The sequence below is a fragment of the Alligator mississippiensis genome, chromosome 2 (genome assembly GCF_030867095.1).
Source record: "Alligator mississippiensis isolate rAllMis1 chromosome 2, rAllMis1, whole genome shotgun sequence".
In the NCBI taxonomy this organism is placed as follows: domain Eukaryota; kingdom Metazoa; phylum Chordata; order Crocodylia; family Alligatoridae; genus Alligator; species Alligator mississippiensis.
Genome location: NC_081825.1, coordinates 251,311,061 through 251,331,942, shown reverse-complemented (window position 1 = coordinate 251,331,942; position 20,882 = coordinate 251,311,061). Strand labels below are relative to the sequence as shown.

General features: G+C 47.6%; 1 long non-coding RNA gene across 1 annotated transcript; it reads left to right on the top strand.

Moving 5' to 3' along the window:
* The first annotated feature begins 1,585 nt into the window (after nt 1–1,585).
* LOC132248419 (uncharacterized) lies at nt 1,586–3,748 on the top strand. The gene is made up of 2 exons (XR_009459607.1): nt 1,586–1,750; nt 2,070–3,748. It is a non-coding gene; the product is annotated as an uncharacterized LOC132248419 (long non-coding RNA).
* The last annotated feature ends 17,134 nt before the right edge of the window (nt 3,749–20,882 follow it).

The following is a 20,882-nucleotide window of genomic DNA, read 5'->3' as shown; positions in this document are numbered from 1 at the left end:
TGCACTGATATACAAGGATGCATAGATATACTTGATGCATATGTTTCATAGGCCCTTACAACTCTTCCACAGGTGGAAGAAAGGGGAGTAGCTGTGACACCCTAATGCTCCACTAGGCACCTACTATAATTTCAGCCTGTTGGCAGTGTTTATCGTCAGTGTAAGGCAGTCATACAAAAGGACACAGAAAGCCCCAGAAGCAGGACGGTATAAAGTACAGCCCTTAGGGCACTATACTGCATAGTATGTATTTTACTTGAACCTTGGAATTTGTAGTTCGGTGTTGCAGAGAACCAAAACAATACTATAGGGAAAGTAGAAATGTTTTGGAAAATCTTATTCATGCTATAGATGAGGTTGTTAAGTTTGTTATGTGGAAGTGAGTCATTTCAAGATCACTGTATTAGATCTCCCTAGTGATTTGCGTGGAATGAAAAGACCCCTGAAATATTGAAACTAGATGAAAAAGTGAGTTTCAGATTAACAAGGTTAAAAAAAAAAAATAAAAACACCCTTCACATTTATAGTACATTCAAAGAACATGCCAGAGTCTAAATTCGGTACAAGGTAAAAATGCTCATCTTACTTTAAAGGTAATTATATAGAAAAAGGGGCATTAAAATGTATAAGTAGAGGCTTTTTTTTTTTTTTTTTTTTGCATGCATACAGCGTATAATTAACAAACTTCTTTAAACCTTTTCATAAAAGAAAGTAATAAACCACTTGTAAATAATGGCAGTCTTGTATTCTACACTGTTAAATGTCAATAATCTGAATGTCTTTTTTGTGCTCTGTTATAAAAGTATATTTTTGATATATGCAGAAGCAGGTATCATTACTAGTGCAGCATTTCAATTTTCTAGAGATGTAAATGCATTAATGTAAAAAAACCCAGGAAAAATGAAGAACTGTAAGTATAAAAAGCTGGAGTACATGTAAATTAAATCAATAAACTGCCTGAGAAACACAACAAGGTGATAGCAGAAAAGTGAAGTTGCAGAACATTTCATAGCAAAATTAAAAGGTGTAGGTGTTTAGACCTTAAATAATAAACTGTAGATGCAAAGAACTGGGGCATTTGCAAGGCAAAATACTAATTCTTTGAATTGTATGTAAATTAATTAGGATTTGTTTGTTGCAATTTTCAAATACACCATGAGATTTTTTTTTTAAATAATCCAGACAAATCCTAAAGTGATTCAAAAGATTGCATCCATGGACACAGTGAATATTTCTTTTGTAGATACTAAAACATTTATCTGGCACAGAAATATCTTCTACAAAAGAGAGGAAAATCCACAACAGAACAAAACCAAAACAAACACATGGACTGGTACATGTGCTTGCAGCAGATCAAATAGCAGCAGCACATATTTACGCTGGAGATTTGTGCTTCGGCACATGTGCCTGAACATGCACTTTGGTGAGGGACAAATTGTGTCTCTTGGGGCAAACTGACCCTGTCCAGCTCCTCCTGGATCTGCAGCCAGGGGGAGCTGGAGGCTGGGTTCAACACCTGTGCTGGTCCCAGTAGTATAAAAAGCTGCCTTGGTGCACAGCTCAGGATTATATGCCCTCTGGAGCCTCTGTGGGAGGAGCCTCTAGGAGGAAGTTGGCCATGCCCCTTCCTGCCCCAGGCTGCTGTTGCTGGTGGTTGCTGTAAGCTTGGTCTCAGGAGCTTCTGGGGAGAAGATAGCCAGGCCCCTTCCTGCCTTTGGCTACTGCTAGCATATTCTTAGAGCTTTTGGGGGTAAGTTGGCTGTACCCCTTCCTACCTTGGGCTCTTGGTGCTGCTGCTGCTGTCTCCCCCCATGGGGGGTGGGTCCTCTGCACACTGCTGCTGTCCCTTGGGTAGGGGCCCACTGCACCCCAGCACTACACCCCAGCTTCTGCACCCCTGTTCCAGCCTGCTGCCCAGCCCACCGCCAAGTTGTGGTTGGGGGACAGCCTGGGGAGGAAGCCTGCACTGCCTGTGGGCCCCTCCCCCACCATCACTGCTGAAGCCTAAAGAAACCTCGCCTGACCCAGCTGCCTTGGCAGACCACCCCTGTCTTCACTTCCACTTTCAGCTGAAGCACACCCTGAGTGGCTGAACTGGATGGCTGCTACCACCACTGCTGCTGTTGCTGCTGTCTGTTCTGCTGCTGCCCCCTCTCAGGAGAGAGGCAGATTTCCTGCTGTACCACCTTGCACCACTGAACACCACCTCTGCACTGGATTACTCCCTAATTGACTGATTTACTCCTGCACTCCCCACAGCTGCCCTGCTGCATTTGATCCTGCTTTGTTTTCATGCCTACTGCTCTGCTGCTGAGTGCCTAGCTGGAGGCCTGAGGGGCTCCTGGACTGATTCAACAAACAAAGCCCTTCCACCACTCCAGGCATCTTTTACATTTGCCTCAGCAGCCTTCCCTGTGTGTTTTTGCCCTTGCGTGGCAAGTCCTGCGGTCCACTCCCCCTGCCCTGGTGTTTGTTGTGTGGCTGAATAAGCCAATTTAAGTCTCCCCAGCCCTTGTGTGTGGTTTTCCCCCTCCCCCACATTCTCCAAGCATAGACCTCCCATTTTTTTTTCCCTGTGGGGCTGTAGCTCATTGAGCTTCAGTACCCTTCCCTCTCCATTTCCCCCACAGCCCCAGTGCCCCTATTAGATTCACCAGCCTCACTGTATGTTTTGGTTTTCCTTATTGTTTTCACCCTCATGTGATGCAATGGCAGGGCAGGAACCTTTTTTGGGGGACAGATGCCCCCATAGAGCTTCCTGCAGCTCCCACTATGGGGGCAGATCCCAGCTGAGGCCCCCAAGGAGATGCATGCCCCTGCAGCTCCCACCCCAGAGGCAGAGTCCAACCAACCTCCTCTGGGGGTAGAGAAGCCTGCAACCTCCACTGCAGGGACAGGCAGGACACCAGCAAGGAGCCAACAGGGCCAGGAGGTCTCCCCTGGACACCCCCCCACCCCCTCCAAAGGGGTTCCCAAGCCCCCTCCCCTACCATCAGGGACTTAGGGCAAGGGCAATGGGAAGGGCTCCTTTTCAGCCTCCTCCACAGCTGGGGGTGGAAAGGGCAAGGACCCTGTCCCCAAGCCTAGACCACTCGTTCCTGAGGGGACCAGGTGTGCTACACCAGCCAGCACACCCACTCAACCTGTCCCTGTCCCTGTCCCTAGCCCCGGCCCCACCAACACAGCCAATGCACAGGCGGCTGCAGGGTGACCCAAAGCCACAGGGCTTGGACCCTTCACCACCAGGTGGTGTGGCCCCTTTTCTGGCACTCACCCGCAGGCACATGGTGAAGTGCCAACTGCACAAGCAGAAGAACCTGCACTTTGAGACTTAGGTACAGGCCCTGGCTTGGGCAGTGGGGGCCTCCAAGATCATGGCAGCCTTCTGCTTTCTTGGCAAGGGAGTCTTTTTCCTTTTCTTGGAGGCTGCCACACAAAACGTGGTGGAGAGGGGGCTCATGATGGAGGGTGAGTATATCCCCCTTGGTCCCCTAGAACAGTGCTTCTCAAACTATCTGATGTGGTGGATCAGCAATTTTTTTTCCAGTGGGCCAGGGACTGGTACCCAGTTCAGCTGGTGGCAGCAACTGTGTGTAACAGTGCTACACAAATGTGCATCCGGCTGTTTCTTTCTCTTTCCTCACCTTGCACAATGTGACGTCACCTGGAGTGTTGGAACGTATGAACTGTGGTGCTATGACATATCAATGTTATGCTTCTGAAAATATATTTCTTTCTTTCCTGGCAACTCTCTGTGGACCGGCGACCGGTGGCTCACGGACTGGCACCAGTCTGCAGACCACCACTTTGAGAAGCACTGCCCTAGAAGAGCTGGGGACCAGGGTGGTCCTCAGCTCTGTCCCTCCCTATATCCCTAATTGGGCCCTGCTCCCCCAGCTCCAAACCATGGGGAGAGTTATCTCCCCAGTTGTGGCCCTCCAGCTGGGGTGCTGAGACCCCAGTCTCCACCACATGCACTCTTTCTGTTGCCAGGTTATGATCCAGCTGGCAGCGGGAATGCAGCTGCAGCCTGAGGGGTGCCTCATGATTCCTTTTCAGGGGGCTCTGGTGAGGGTTTTCTATATACTGGAGGACCTGCAATACTTCTGATGCTGTGCCCCAGGGCACTTGTGTCACAAGTACCCCATGGGCCAGAAGGAGAGGGTATCCGCAGTAGGGCTGTGTGAAATTTTGCTGGCTATTTCATTTTGATGCTGCTTTGACTCATTTCAAACTTGAAACAGTGAAATTGAAACAAAACAAAGAGCTTCGAAACAGTCTAAAACTGAAGTGAAAGCAGTCAAAACGTTTCAGAATGTTTTGAGTTTCAAAGCTCAAGCTGGGCTTGCCTGCAGGGAAACAGAAAATAAGGAGTGGGAGGGGTGAAGGGGGAGGGGAAGGACTGCTGTCATATTGACTGTGTAGCTGGCCAGTGACTGTTGTCCTTCCCTGAGGTCCCTTCTAATCCTAGTGCTCTGGGGGAGGGATGGTAAAATGGCATAAAAGGCAGTATTGTTTGAACTGCCCTGCTTTCTGTCTTGGGGTGTGACATACTGAGCTATCTTCCAGCAGCTCAGGAGTGCTAGACAATGAAGGCTACTAGCACTAATCTGAAAGATTTCCTACATGCTAGCCTAGCCTAGAAAGAAGGATTCCAGAATACCTTTTCCTTTCTTCCAGAAGCTTATATTTTATTATTATATTAATTGATTTATTCTTTTCAATTTTATAATGATATTGGAGAGGATATTCCTATAGTACGTAATTTATATAGGAAGGGAAAATACATTTATATTTTATTTCTATACATTTAAAGCTTGCAGCATACATTATAGAATTTATATAGGAGGAAAGACACATTCATATTTCTTTTTATACATTTCTACTTTGAGCCACACACACATTATAAAATGTATAGAGGAATGCAGATGCACTTATATATTTGTATAAAAGCAAGACATTATGAAACACACCATGAAGCATGGTGGAAAGGCAGGTGGTGGCAAGCATTCAGGGAGGAATGGAAAAAGGGGGTAGAGGGAGAGGTGTAAGTTCCACCCCCCCACCAAACTGATAGGTAGCCTCTTTCCTCCAGGTAGCAGGGATGAGGCTTCCACAAGCAGCAAGGAGAGGGGAGTAGTGCTAGTGCCAGTGCCACTGCCTGTGTTTGAGACTGAGACTGCATCCCGTCCATGAGCACCAGCCATAACCACCCCCCCAACCATGACAACAACAAGCAGCAGCACCAGCACCCGCATGACAGTCTCTTCCACCCCCATTTCACTTCCCTTGCTGAGCCTTCCAGTGACAGAGGAAGAGCTGGATCTGGATCTGGATCTGAGTGCCCTAGCAAGGGAAATTTTGGGGAAGGAGGGGGAATCATCTGAGTTTGTGCTCCACACCCCTCAAGTTTCCTTTAGAGCCAGGTCTCCTTCCCCAAAACGCACTTTGGAGGAGGTTGACATAGAGGTTGTGGAGGCAAATGTCTCAGCTGAGTCCACTCCTCCTGTTGCTGTGCCTCTGCCTGCTGAGGAGGGGGAAGGTGCAGCATCCACACATGCACCCACATCCCAGAAATGAGTGGGTAGTGTGGTCTGGGCTCATTTTAAGCTGGCAGATGATCCCACATATGCTATGTTGAGTCAAAACCAGCCAGGGCAAGGGAACAAAACACATGAGCACCACGGGGATGCTAATGCATCTCTGCAGACACCACTCCTTTGCCCTTGTTCCTTCTGAGCCTCGCACCAGTGAGAGAGTGCCCAAAGAGAAGTCCCCCATCCCCCCAAAGCAGAGGCAGGTCACCTTGGAACACTGGGGAAAAGGTGGACAGAAAGCAGGGCGCGTAGCAAGAGCAAGTGAGATCACCCAGATCATTGAGGAGATGCTTGCTGTCAATAGCCAGTCCTTCTCCTTGGTTGAGTGGCCAGGGTTCAGGTGGCTGATGGCACTCATGGCCCCATCCTACCAATTGCCCACACGCACCACCTTCAGCAGGATGGTGGTGCCCTTCCTGTATGAGGCATGTGAGTACTTGAGGGAGGAGCTGTGCAAGGCAGGTCTGTAGGTAGCCTTTGTTACCAAATTTGCCCATTACTTTGGGGTGTGCTCATTTATTAGGGATAGTTTCTAGGGTCTTGGTGATTCTGTCAATGTGCTGCTTGTGTTACTATATGGAGCTGTATTTCTCCCTTCTGCAAGCCCTCACCCCCAGTGGAGCTATCTTGCAGGACTCAATCTCAATGGGACTGGGTTCCTCCAGTCACCAAATCAGTCATACACACAAACACACACAAATTAACGTGACACGCCTGACCTGGCCGGGCTGATCAGCATGGACAGGCTGACACCCTCATGTGCCAAGAATCAGTTCATAAGAGCAACAATAAAATGCAGTCAGACACAAGCACACAGGTAAACAAAATCCCTCTGAATCCAGCTGGGTGTCCAGCTGACACCCTCATGGGCCAGCATTCAGTTCATAAGGGCACGTCTGAGTCAAACTGGGTCAATCAGCCTGTACAAGCTGATCCCCTTATGTGTTTCAAACTCAGCACGTCCCAATCTTTGGCCTCTTGATGAGCAGACCCCACAATATTTGGGGGCTTCACAGGGATCTTTAGCATAGGTAAAAGAAGTGTTGCTGCAGAGCACGGGAGGAAAGAGAAGCAGAGAAGGAAAAATATACCCAATTACTACCAGTTTGACTATAAAAGTTATTTATTGCTAAGTATATGAAATATATAATAGTACTAGTAGTAATAGACAGGCAAAAGAAAAACAAACACAAACAATGACAATACTACCCTGGTTTCACTAAGTCTTTGGGGAAACTTAGCTCAAGCTTAACTGATACAGTTCAGGTTCAGAAGTTTATGCCTAGAGAGAAGAGAGAGAGCGATGGGATCTCACGTAGTCCAAGATACTCAGGCTACAAAGCTGACAAGCACAGTCTGTAGCACAATCCTTGAAGAGACGATCTGTTCTTCCAGCGTGCCAAGAATGACAGGGGATGGTGTCAGCACAGAAGTTTTCTACTTTTTTCCTTTTCCTCTCCTTCTCCTTTACTTCTTCTTCTTCTTCTTGAAGCGCACACACTTTTTACAGATTTTTATACCCTCAGTTCAGCTGCTTCGAGGCACCCTTAGTAGTGTAAATCATTGTCTTTTCTATTGACAAGGGGTTATCTGGTTTGGAACATCTCAAGAAACTGATTGATAATCAGGAAACACTTAAGATTAGGGAGTAACCCAAATACTTGGGAGCCAGCTTGAGATTCCTATGGATGGCAGATATACTGATGGGATATCTCATAGTTTCTTCAGGAACAATAAATAGCTTGCAGCATCGGGATTTTGGATTTTTACTTGTTGTGCACAAGCCTCAGCTTAGCATGACTTTTCCAGATTTTACTATAGTCTTTTAACAGACTTAAGACAATTATTGGGGTGCTCATAACCTTTTGTGGAGAGGACTCCCACCAGTCATCTCGGGAATAGTATGACAACTCCTGTGATTAGGGCTCCAGCAGGCTGGATGCTGTGATGAACCCTTAACCATTGTTCAAATGTTGCCCATACCCCCTCTGACTCGGTCTCTTGCCTCAGCATTCCCTAACCCGGCAACCGAGTTTTAGTCAATCAAGTTTAAATAGGCCTCCCATAGTGGGACCGGGGAATGTACAGCCTGAGATGCCTATTAAACTTAGAGCTGTGTGTGTGTGTCGGGGGGAGTCCTTAGTAAATCCAGATTAGAACTGGTCTGATAAATGCTGAGCTGGGTGTGTGTGAACATGGGTTGATTAACATTTGAAGCACAGATTCCACATCATGCAGCGCTCTCCTGCTTCTCTGGTCCCAGAATTCACTGCAGTTTCTGCTTCAGGCTTTCTGTTCTCCGTCTGTCATGTAAATGAATGGTCATCTGGTTCCATCTCGGATGTAAATGAGACCTAGGGCAGTTGGTTCACTCTTGTCACCCTTATCTTGAGGGTCTTAGGTGCGTCTCTCACTGCATCTTAATCAGTTTCATTTAGGTAGAGGAGGGGAGGGAGTGGGGGGTGAGTCTTTTGTGAGTCAGACAGACTGCATCCTGTGCCAGGGTTGCCCAAGAACACACAGCTGAGACGTAACACCTTACACTCCACCTCAGACATCTGGAGTAGCCAGGGTGGAGATCACGCCTACCGCTCCCTCACAGGGCTCTGGTGTGATGAGTCAGGCCACTGGTGGGCTCTCCCTGAAGCTGAGGTGCTGGATGAATCCCATGCAGCAACAGATATCATGAACCCATGAACTGCTTGGTGCAGGGGTGGCTCATTGAATGGGGTGAGCTCACCCACAGGTTCATGGTCACCAACAATGGGGCCAATATGGTCAAGGTGGTCCGTGATGTCAACTTTGTTGGCATCTGCTGTGTGGCACATAAATTTCACTTCATTGTCAGGGATACCTTGGAGGGGGACAAGGCTGGTGATGGTGCCAGCACCACCAACAAACTCATTTCCAAATGCAGGAACTCCACATACCTGATGCTCAAAAAGCTGGTGGAGCAACAGAAGGCCATCATGAGATGGCCTTGTTCAGGGAGATTGGGATCAGTGGCCTCCTTAACTGAACTAAGGATACCAACTCCCAGATTTTAGTGGTCCTCAAACCATTCCTTAAGGCCACCAAGACCCTCGGTGCTGCCCATGTCCTCCTTAGCCAGGTGATCCTCATGGTGAGATAAGTTTAGAGTCAAATGGAGGCTTCCAGGGGATCAGTGTTTCTGGCTGGGGCAAGCCACTGTCACCAGATGTCCAGGCACTGGTGAGGTGGCTGAAGGAGGTCATGAGGAAATGGCCTGATCCCTTGCAGTCCAGTATGGTCCATGTGCTGGCTGCCATGTGTGATGCAAGGGTGAAGGGCAGTATATGCAGCAGCCAAACCCTGAATCAGTGGATGGATGTGCTGGTGAAGAGATTCAAGGAGGCAGAAGAGCTGGGGAGGGGGATGACATGGAAGAGGGGGATCCACTGTCCCATGCTAGCATGCTATCCACCAGCCAGTCTCCTCCTCCATCACAGGCATCACAGTGTGTGCCAAGGGCATGGCTTCCATGGTGGGGTCCAGAGGCACCAGACCCTACCATCAGGCAGGTATCAGGCCTTGGTGGCTGCCTATCTTGCGAGGACATGGAGCCACTGCTGTATGACCCCTTGGCCTACAGGGCAAGCTGCAGCCAGATGTGGCCAGATGTGGCCATGGTTGCCCACGAACACCTGTTCTGTCCACTGACCAGTGTTCCAAGTGTTCAGCATTGCTGGGGATGTAGTGACACCTCACCATACCTCCTTGGATCCTAGTTTGGTGTATCCAAGCACCATTCCCAAGCTCCAGGTACAGACAGAGTGAATGTCACCCTCCACATTCCATCCAAACCTATTTCCTTTTTTCATTTTTAAAAAGCCAGTTAGTGCCCTGCTATCAGAGCTGGAGGGGGCACTCACTGCATCAGCAGCCAGCAGGGGAAGAACATGTCCCTGCTGAGCTTCCATGCCAGGATGAACTTGGAGGTATGGGCTGGGGCTATGGAGAAGGAAGAGACCCCAGTCCTGGGCATGACCACTAAAACTTCACTCTGCCAGGGTTAGGGAGGCCTGGTGGGACTGCTGGCAGTGTGGAAGCCCCAAGGAAATGCCAGGACTGAGGATCCCCCTGGTGATAGGTGGGTAGGAGGTGCCATAACATCCAGCTACCACACACATGTACAGAGTCCTGGCTGGGGAAAGCCCAGACCCATCAGGTCTTTGACAGGCCTGAGGCTTGCTGGTTGTAGTGGAGTTGTGAGGCTCCAAGTGAGCTCAGCTTAGCTGCCTGGGATGCCAGTTTTAAGGTTGAAAAACCCTTTGCCAGGCTGAGGAAGCACCTGCAATTGGTGTGTGTGCTGTTCCTGGATGGAAGGAATAGTAAAGAAGCCAGAGGCTGGCATGCAATGCAGGCAAGAAAGCCAGTCAGTAAAAATGGAAATGGAGGTGTCGGGGGTGAGGAAAAGGCTGGGCAGGGGGAAGGGGGGGTGCGGGTGATGTAGCAGCACAGGTAAAAGTGCAGAGGTACTTGGGGAGTCAGATGTCTGGCAGGTTATAGTGTGTCAGAATTCCACGGTCTATATTTTTGCTCTGAATAGTCTGAGGTGCAGTTTCCCTGTCCCCCCAACCCCCTGCAGTGCACAGCCCCTGGCACTAACAGCAGCAACCAGCCAGGCCATTGGGGCACTCATAGCCCGCTGCAGGCACAGATCTATAGTGGCATGGTGCCACCTGAGACCCAGGGGCTGCACGTAGTGAATGAAGCCAGCTTGGTCCACTGGCATTTGCCTTCAGACAGGACTTGGTCAACTCCTGCTGCCACCCAGGGCTCAGCACTGGACAAAAGAGAGACATGTTATCAGGCCAGGCACATGGAAGCATATCAGTAGCAGGGAGCAGGGCCACCAGGACCCCTCGGCTAATCAGAGGTGGGGGGGTACACCATAATAAACCCTTGAAAATGGTGGCTGGCTCCATGATCTGCCTATGAAATTGGCTGGCCGCTTCCTTGAATTGGTCAGACCCCCTAACTTATAGCAGAGGGTGGGAAGGAAAAAAAAATGGTACTATAAAATTGGGTTTCAGTTGTCGTTCACTTAGTTTATGTAAATTGCAGCCATATCATGGACAGCTTTATGCTGTTTCAAAATTCAAATTTTTGGGCTAATCAGGCTTTCAGGCAATAAGTTGAATGGCTAAATTCTTGTTATATAGAGTAGAAATAGTTTAAAACTAATTTCAGTTGTATTTTAATTGTATTAAAAATTAAGCATGTGCAGTAATGGCAAGTACTTCAGTCTCTATTTACTGTCAACTTTGGACTTCAGATCAGCATATTTAAAAAAATTCAGGGAACTGGTAGGCAGAATCCCATGGGAGGCCAGTCCAATGGAAAAAAAGGAATTCAAAACAGCTTATGCCTTAAAGGAATAATAAACATACTACCCCTGTGGAAAGGAAGGATAAGAAGCCAGCAAGACACTAGCCTGGCTGAACCGTGAGCCCTTCAGTTACTTGGAAATTAAATAGAAATCTTACAAAAAGTGGGAAAATTACTAAGGAGTAATAAGGAGTAACAAGAGTAACTATGTACAGATATTTCAGGAAAAAAATTAGCAAGGCCAAGGCACAGACTGAGATATGGCCTCCAAGGGATATAATAGGCAACAAAAAAGCATTCTCTAAGTATTTTAGGGGTAGCCTGAAGATTAAGGAAAGGCTTAGACCCTTACTGAAATGGAGGGAGAGCCATGAGTAACTGGTGTGTCCTGAATCTGGGGGAACACCCGCAGAAGACACCGATCCTGTCGGGGGGGGGGGACCAGCCCTGCTGACAACATCAGTGTCGGCCATCAAGGGGGTACTGGCCCTATCGGGGGCATGTGCACTCCCGTGTATCCCCTACCAGTCACCTATGGGGGGGAGGGATATCTAATAATGTGTGGCAGGCTTGCCGGTGGCAGCCCAGCTTTCCAGCTTGAGCCAGAGGGCTGAGACTGATTGGTGGGGGCATTCCCCTTCCCACCAATCAGGAGGAGGTAGGAGAGAGGTGTGCCTCACTCTGACCTAGGGGCAAGGCAAAGAAGAGGGTCTGAGGGGGAACTAACCCCTCAGGTTTTCCTATTGGTCTGCTCCCAATGTGGATGTGGAACCTCTGAAAGGAATAAAAAGCCAGCGTACCCAGCACATAGTGAACTTTTTATCAAGGGATGATGAAGACGAGGGCTGTAGAAGAGCTGGTTGAGTTGAACAGCAGGGGCAGAGCAGTTGCCCCAGAAGTGCCCTGAAGCCTCCTCTGGCATGGTGAAGTGGTGGACAGCTGCTTTCTAGGTGTCGCAGAAGGACCGCAGTGACAGTGCACAGGTCGATGCATGGAAGGTCTGGGAGTGGATGGGACGCCAGCGGCTACACGAGGCAGTGCAGGTCTCCAACCCTGCATGAGGCAGGAGCCCCTCTGGTGCACAGAGCAGTGCATGGGGGTTTGTAGAGCTGAAAGGGATCCAGTGGCTGCACAAGGCAGTGCGGGTCTCCAATCCTGCATGAGGCAGGAGCAACAGTGCACAGATCAGTGCACGGGGCTGGAGAGCTGATGGGACTCCAGGACTGCATGAGGCAGCTTGGGTCTCTGACACTGCAAGCTGCAGCGGTCCCCATGGTGTATGGATCAGTGCATGGGGCTGATAGGGTTGAAAGGGCCCGCAGTGGCTATATGAGGCAGCATGGGTTCCCCATCCTGCAGGAGGTAGGAGCCCTCAGTGCATGGAGTGGTGCAGAGCACTGAGAGAGTGCTGATAGACCCCAGGGGCTGCATGAGGCTGCTTGGGCCTTCCTGCCATGCACAGCAACCAGATGGGTCAACCCCCCTATGAGTGAGAATGCTGGGAGTCATGAGTTACTCCAGGAAGGGGATTCCCACAGGGGAAGAGGGACCTTCCCCACTGTGGTGATCCAGGGGAAGCCCTTGAGGAGAGGGTGGTTTCAAGGTTATGGGCCCCTCCTAGTTGTGTGATCTGGGAGAGGGTAATGATGTGCTATTAGGTAACAGGATCAGGTTGTCATTTTCTTCTCTGGGCACAGTTGCTGTGCCATTGAGGTGTTTTGGTTTTTCCTGTTTTTGGGATTCTTGATGTAACCCATGTCCTTGTTGTTGTATTAGGAAAGGAGTGTAAGCTGTTTTTATATTTAAATTCATTGTACTGGTTATCTGTATATATTTGTGACTCTTCTGATGTAACCTGATTTTATATATGTTCAATTACTGTCCCATCACTACCAGCTATTCCTGTTGTTGATTTGTTGATTTATCTGTGTTTTATCATAAAGCACTTCTTTGCCTGCTACCTAGAGGGCCCACTGCAGACTAGTCAGAAGGCCATGGAGGATAGGCCTGTGCCTGGGTTCAGGGTTGAAAAGCACATTTGCTTGTGTAAACCTACATTTGTAAATAACATCTGTACATGTATATATATGTGTGTGTGTGTATAACTATAAATGCATATAGATATATGTATGTAAGTTTATGGTTATACGTTTTATATTATTTATATTAATTAAACTTGTACATAGTTAAATGTCACTGAGTGTCCTGGGTCTCTGTTCTGCTCTGTAGGGAAAGGGAAGTGAGTGGGCCTACAGCTAAGTGGGTGTGCTCCTCCCGACAGCATACATGCACCCACTGACATACCTTCGACTGGTGAGGGGGTACTTTCTGTGTACCACCCAGGTTAAAAATGGATGAGGCATAGATGTATTGAATCCCCTTTTTTACTTCAGTCTTCAAAAAGAGGTTGGTTATCCAATGACAAGTATAGTTTACAGCAAGGATAAGAGGAGATAATTAGACTATAAAAGGGAAAGAACAGATACAAGATTATTTGGACAATCTGGGTGTTTTTAAGTCAGTAGGGTAGATGAGATTCATCCTCAAGTAATCAAGGAACTGGCTGCGTAACTGCATAACCATGGGCTATTACCATGGAGAATTCATCGAGATCAGATGACTTGAAGAGGGCAAATACAGCACCCATCCTTAAAAAAAGATAGAAAAAGGAGGATCCCAGAAAGCTACAGACAGGTCAGTCTAACCTTGATACCTGGAGCATTTAATCAAGGAATCTATTTTTAAGCATCTAGATGATAACAAGGAACAACCAATATAGATTTGTCAAGAACATATCATGCTTGACCCATCTGATTTCCATCTATGATGAGGTGATAGGTTTTTTTTTTGGATGAGGAGAGAGCAATGGATGTGACATACCTTAATTTTAGCAAGGCTTTTGCCACTTATTCCCTTACTCTGTCTCTTGCTAGTGAGCTAAGAGAATATAATTTTGACAAAACTATTGTAAGGTACATGCATAAATGGCTGGATCATGATACTCAAATAGTAACAGTCAATAGCTTGATGTCTGACTGGAAGGATGTATCAAGTGGGGTTGCCTAAAATCTGCCCTGGGTCTGATCCTAATCAATAGCTCCTTTAATGACCAGAAGGTGGAATTCAGTGCACATGTAGTAAGTTTGAAGATGACACCAGACTGGATGGAGTAACAGACACTGTGGAAGTTATGATAGAATTCAAAATAATCTTGATAAATTGGAGAAATGGTCAGAAATTAATTGGATGACATTCAATAAGGCAAGTACAAAGTACTGCACTTAAGATGGAACTTTAGAGCTGTGCAAAATGGCACCATTCCATTTTGACTTGAGTTTCAAAGTTTCCATGGAAGAGTAAGTATTTTGTTTCAAATTTCATTTTGATTCGAAACAGCTGTTCTGTTTCAATGTTTTGCCCATTAACTATAACAGGGAAGCTCAAAACAGCCTCTCTCATCTGGATGTGGACCCCCGATCTGTCTGCCAGATGAGGGAGGGAAGCTGGTGCTGCCACCTGGGACTGGGGAAGGGAACTGAACCTGATTGTAGGCTGGGGATGGGAAGTAAGTCCAGCTGGGCTGACTTCCTGTCCCCAGCACAATCATAGGGCTGGGGAGGAGAACTGAGTGATCGGGCTCAGTTTGTTTCCCCAGCCCAATCGCAGCGTTTCCCTGTGCTGTGATCGGCTTCCTGCAGCCAGGTGGCGGGACACAGGGAGAGCCAGGGCTCACTGCTGGCTTCTTCAAAACTCAAAATGTTTCAACTAGCCTCATTTTGTTTTGAGGCTGTTTCAAAGCCCTTTGTTTCGATTCGATTGCGCTGTTTCGAGTTCGAAATGAGTTGAAACAGCGTCGAATCAAAACAGCTGGTGAAATTTCACACAGCCCTATGGAACAGTCAATTGCACAAATACAAATTGGGAAAAGTACTTGTTAGGCTGAAGTACTTTGAAATAGGACTTCAACAGCTCTTCTGAAGACCCCACCCCTATTCAGTAGTGCATAACATTTTACCAAAAAAGCTATTAACTGCAGTCTCTAACTCACATTTAAGATACGGCAGAAATGAAATATACTTTAATACCTTCCACCAGTTTCACAAAATGATTCACAGAAATATTAAGAAGGTAAAAGACAATTTCTTTGGTGCATTTTTGCTTGAAAGCAAATTATTGAAAAAACCCAATGGCTTGTACATCACAGAAGAGAGCCTTTTAAAAGTCAAAGGGCAACCCCCATTTGCTGCTATGAGCTGTCAAGAATCAAACTTTAACCATATGAATGGCATTACTCAGACTTACCACATAGAATTACCTGAGGGAAAGAACTAGTGTGGAGAAATCTCAAGGAAAGCCACTACTGCAAGGTTTTGTTTATTATTAGATCACAAGAGGAAACAACTGGGCGGTACATATTGAGGGTTATAGATTGTACAGAAAGGACAGGGTGGGGAAAAAAGGGGGAGGGGCTGCGCTCTATGTCAATGAGCAATATACATCGACCCTCATTAAGACGGAATCAAAGGATGAGGAAGTAGGAGGATTGTGGGTTAGGCTACATGGGGGGCAAGGAGAAAGGGATTTGGTGGTAGGGGTCTGCTACAGACCCCCACACCAAGGGGAAGAAATAGATTTGGGGCTCCTGAGGCAGCTCTCGGAGACCATAAAAGCTAAAGAGGCGGTAGTTATGGGGGACCTAAACTACCCAGACATCTGCTGGGACATGCAGATGGCAAAGTCCCACTGTTCATGCAGGTTTCTAACCTGTGTACAGGACCTCCACCTGACACAGGAGGTACATGGTCCCACTAGGGGGAATGCCATACTGGATCTGGTATTAGCAACGGGGAATGACATGGTAGGGGACCTACAGATCGGTAGCCGTCTGGGGGACAGTGATCACCTAATAATAGAATTCACCATAAGACATCACGTGGGTAAGGTAACTAGTAGGGTGAAAGTGCCAGACTTTAGGAAAGCTGATTTCAACGAACTCAGGTGATTAGTCAAGGACGCACTGCAGAGTAGGAGTTTTGAAGTGATGGGAGCCCAAGAACGGTGGCTGTGCCTTAAGGAAACGATCCTTTGGGCACAAAGCGAGATGATTCCGATGCGAGGAAAAAGAGGGAAAGGGGCCAGGAGGCTTCCTTGGCTGACCAGAGAAATCCAGGGCAGCCTAAGGGCCAAAAGGGGAGCACATAAAAAGTGGAAACGGGGAGAGATCACCAAAGATGAATATACCTCCTCTACTCGCGGTTGTAGGGAGGCAGTTAGACGGGCCAAAGCTACCATGGAGCTGAGGATGGCATCCCAAGTAAAGGACAACAAGAAATTGTTTTTTAGATATATAGGGAGTAAAAGGAAGGCCCAGGGAGGAATAGGACCCCTGCTAAATGGGCAGAAACAATTGGTGACGGACAGGGGAGACAAGGCTGAACTCCTCAATGAGTTCTTTGCCTCAGTGTTCCTAAGTGAGGGGCACAACAAGTCTCTCACTGGGGTTGTAGAGAGGCAGCAGCAAGGTGCCAGACTACCATGCGTAGACCCTGAGATGGTGCAGAGTCACTTGGAAGAACTGGATGCCTTTAAGTCGGCAGGCCCAGATGAGCTCCATCCGAGGGTGCTGAAGGCACTGGCTGACATCATTGCAGAGCCACTGGCGGGAATATTTGAACGCTCATGGCGCACGGGCAAAGTCCCGGAGGACTGGAAAAGGGCCAATGTGGTCCCCATTTTCAAGAAGGGGAGGAAGGAGGACCTGGGCAACTATAGGCCGGTCAGTCTCACCTCCATCCTTGGCAAAATCTTTGAAAAAATCATCAAGGCTCACATTTGCGAGAGCTCAGCAAGACAAATTATGCTGAGGGGAAACCAGCACGGGTTCGTAGCAGGCAGATCGTGCCTGACTAATCTAGTCTCTTTTTATGACCAGGTTACAAAATGCCTGGACACAGGAGGATGGGTGGATGTCGTATACTTAGACTTCAGGAAGGCCTTCGATATGGTATCCCACCCCATACTGGTGAACAAGTTAAGAGGCTGTGACTTGGATGACTACACAGTCCGGTGGGTGGCGAATTGGCTGGAGGGTCGCACCCAGAGAGTCGTGGTGGATGGGTCGGTATCGACCTGGAAGGGTGTGGGCAGTGGGGTCCCGCAGGGCTCGGTCCTTGGACCGATACTCTTTAATGTCTTCATCAGTGACTTGGACGACGGAGTGAAATGTACTCTGTCCAAGTTTGCAGATGACACAAAGCTATGGGGAGAAGTGGACATGCCGGAGGGCAGGGAACAGCTGCAAGCAGACCTGGACATGTTGGACAAGTGGGCAGAAAACAACAGGATGCAGTTCAACAAGGAGAAATGCAAAGTGCTGCACCTAGGGAGGAAAAATGTCCAGCACACCTACAGCCTAGGGAATGACCTGCTGGGTGGCACGGAAGTGGAAAGGGATCTTGGAGTCCTAGTGGACTCCAAGATGAACATGAGTCAGCAGTGTGACGAAGCCATCAGAAAAGCCAATGGCACTTTATCGTGCATCAGCAGATGCATGACGAATAGATCCAAGGTGGTGATACTTCCCCTCTATCGGGCGCTGGTCAGACCGCAGCTGGAGTACTGCGTGCAATTCTGGGCACCGCACTTCAAGAGGGATGCGGATAACCTGGAGAGGGTCTAGAGAAGGGCCACTCGTATGGTTAAGGGCCTGCAGACCAAGCCCTACGAGGAGAGACTAGAGAAACTGGACCTTTTCAGCCTCCGCAAGAGAAGGTTGAGAGGTGACCTTGTGGCTGCCTATAAGTTCATCACGGGGGCACAGAAGGGAATTGGTGAGGTTTTATTCACCAAGGCGCCCCCGGGGGTTACAAGAAATAATGGCCACAAGCTAGCAGAGAGCAGATTTAGATTGGACATTAGGAAGAACTTCTTCACAGTTCGAGTGGCCAGGGTCTGGAACGGGCTCCCAAGGGAGGTGGTGCTCTCCCCTACCCTGGGGGTCTTCAAGAGGAGGTTAGATGAGCATCTAGCTGGGGTCATCTAGACCCAGCACTCTTTCCTGCTTATGCAGGGGGTCGGACTCGATGATCTATTGAGGTCCCTTCCGACCCTAACATCTATGAATCTATGAAAAGAAGAGTCTTAAAGTTCAGTTTTGATTCTGAGACATCTGGAGCTTTTAGATGGATGTCTGAGAACATAGAGTAAAAGCTACCATGAAAATGTAGCAGTTTTCTATTCACAATTGTTTTGCACTAGACATAAACTAAGAAATCTAATTTTAATTTTTCATATAATTTATATATAACATAAACAAAACAAACAAAAATGCACGCTTAGTTCAAAGAAGACACTTTTGCCCTCAAAATTTAGACATGTAGTATGTAACATGGGAATATTGAGCTGGTAACCTGATGACAATTTGTCTATATTTTATTCCAATTCTAAATATTAATTTATTAATAGGATGGGAATCTTTGCTTGCTTTCTGAACTCAAACCTTGACACTGTGAAACAACCTACTATGTTGATATTCATGATTTGGGAATTCAAAATGATTTGCTTTTCTATATTCCTAAAATTTGAATTTCATATTTTATTAACTATACCATAACTATTCTCATAGTCAGCAAATATGGGTGAAAAGGGACCTAGAAATATTTGTATCCAAAGGCTTAAGCAAGTAAATAAATAAAATGGGGAATAAAAGAAACCTCTAATCACCTAAACTATGTAAAAAGCAATTGGCTAGGACAGTTTCTGTTTTAGAAGAGAAACATAATTTTCAATAATATATTGAATAAGTTAAAGTAATTCCCTTAGGTCCTTTGGGAAGCTTGGCCTTTTTAATTTTATTTAGACTTAACCCTTTTAAGGACACCTATCCTAAGGTACCTATCCTAACACCTTCAATAGTTATTCAACAGGATGCAATGAAATGACTAAGGTAGGCTACTGGATGACAAGTGCAGTTGGCAGGGCAGAAAAGAAGGACATAATCAGCCTGAGCAGTGAAAGAACAGGTTAGGGATTACTTGGAGAAGCTGTATGTTTTCAAGTCTTCAGGGCTGGAAAGGATGCACCGTAGAGTACTAATGACTGAAGTACTTTAAGAGCCATTGGTTATCATCTTTGAGAACACTTGGAGGGTAGGTGCAGAAATGAATCTAGGATGTTACAAAAGGCAAAGGGGGCGCAATTGTTGCTGCAAGGGCAGCTGCAACCCCCCACTTCTCTGTGCTTCAACCCGCAGCTCCCCTCCCCTCTTCCCCATCAGGGTTGGGAAGACCACACTACAGGAGCAGCAGCCTGGGACTCAAGTCCCAAAGAATATTAAGAGTCCCCCTCCCCCCCACCTCCCTTCTCCTCTGTACTCAAAGGCACATCCCCTCCGCTCCCCTCCTTCCTTCCATGTCCCCTCCTGTCCCATTCCCCTCTCCCCTACCTGCTGCTGCCAGTGTCCAAGCTCTCAGGGGTGAAGGAAGTTGCTTCCCACTCTAACGGGGGCTGTGTTTATCTGGGACTGTGGCAATAGTGAGTGGACATGTTCCCCCTTCCCTGTGCTTACTTCTGGCTTGGAAGAAATACCCAGGGAGACCAGGAATGGAGGGGGAATATACCTGCCTGCTGCCACTAACCTCTGCCACTGATGCTGAACCCAACTGGAGTGAGCATGAGCTCCCCTTGATCCCAGGACAGTGGCAGCAGCAGGCTGGGGAGGAGGGAAATGGGATGGGAGGGGGAGAAGGAAGGAGGGAAATTATTACCTTCTTTGGAACTTAAGTGCCTGACTGTTGCTCCTGCTCCTGCAGTATGGTCAGAAAGGAGTGTGGCCACTGCACCTCCCTCCCCGCAACCTCTGGATCCATCCCTGGCTGGGTGAGGTCCCAGATTCCTGGAAAAGGGCAAATATTATGCCCATATTTAAGAAAGGAAAGGAGAAGGATCTGGGAGCAGTCAGTCTGATCTCAATACCAGGAAATTTATGGAACATGGCATTAAAGAATCTAGTTCTAAGCACCTGGAGAGCAAGGTGGGCAGAGACAGCCAACATGAATTAATCTGATTAATCATGCCTGACTAACCTGATTTCCTTCTATGACTTTCTCGTTCTTATTAATAAGGTGAGAACTTCTACAGGTTACTGTAAGGTGGATACATACTTGGTTGGATCATCATGCTCAGTGAGTAATCATCAATGATTCAATGTCTAGTTGGGAGAATGTATTAAGTGGGGTTCACCAGGCATCTGCCTGGGTCTAGTATAGTTTACTATTGTCACAAAAAAGGATCAACCTGTCCCTTTTTGAGGGGAAGGGGAAAGGTCTTCCTTGGGATGCCCCCAAGAATCAGACCTATTTGGTCTCACTCTCCTGAGAAGACCCCCTGAAGCCAGCCCTAGCTTCATAAGGGGCAAGCCTTTGGCTTTAAGATGCTGGCTCCTCTCAGTCCTTAGCTTCCCCAGTGATCTGTAGCACTCCTACCTCTGGGAGCTCTTTTTAGTTCAGCTCCTGGGAATGAAGGTGTTTTCATTATTTAAAGAGGAGAGGTCAGAGTGCCAATGTCCCAAACAACACAACAGATTCTGCTTCATTCTAATTCCCTGTGTCCTCACTTGGACTTTATCCTCCCGGGGACCATTTCTTCTCTCCCTGTCTGGCTTGGGACCTTCTCTTCCAGATCTCAGAGTTTTATTGGTTCTCCTCAGGCTCAGTCACCTGCATTTGCAACAAAACAGTTACAAAACTGTGGTTTTGACCTAGGGAAAGCACTTAATCAATAGAACGAAACATTATATCATGGGGAACCAATCAAAGAGCACTCTCTGTGGCTTGCTGTCAGGCCTAGACTGCCATCTGCCCATGGAGTGAAAGGGGTATCTAGATGTCCTACTTAGGGAACTATTTACAAGCATTATTTACATTAAAGCCCTCC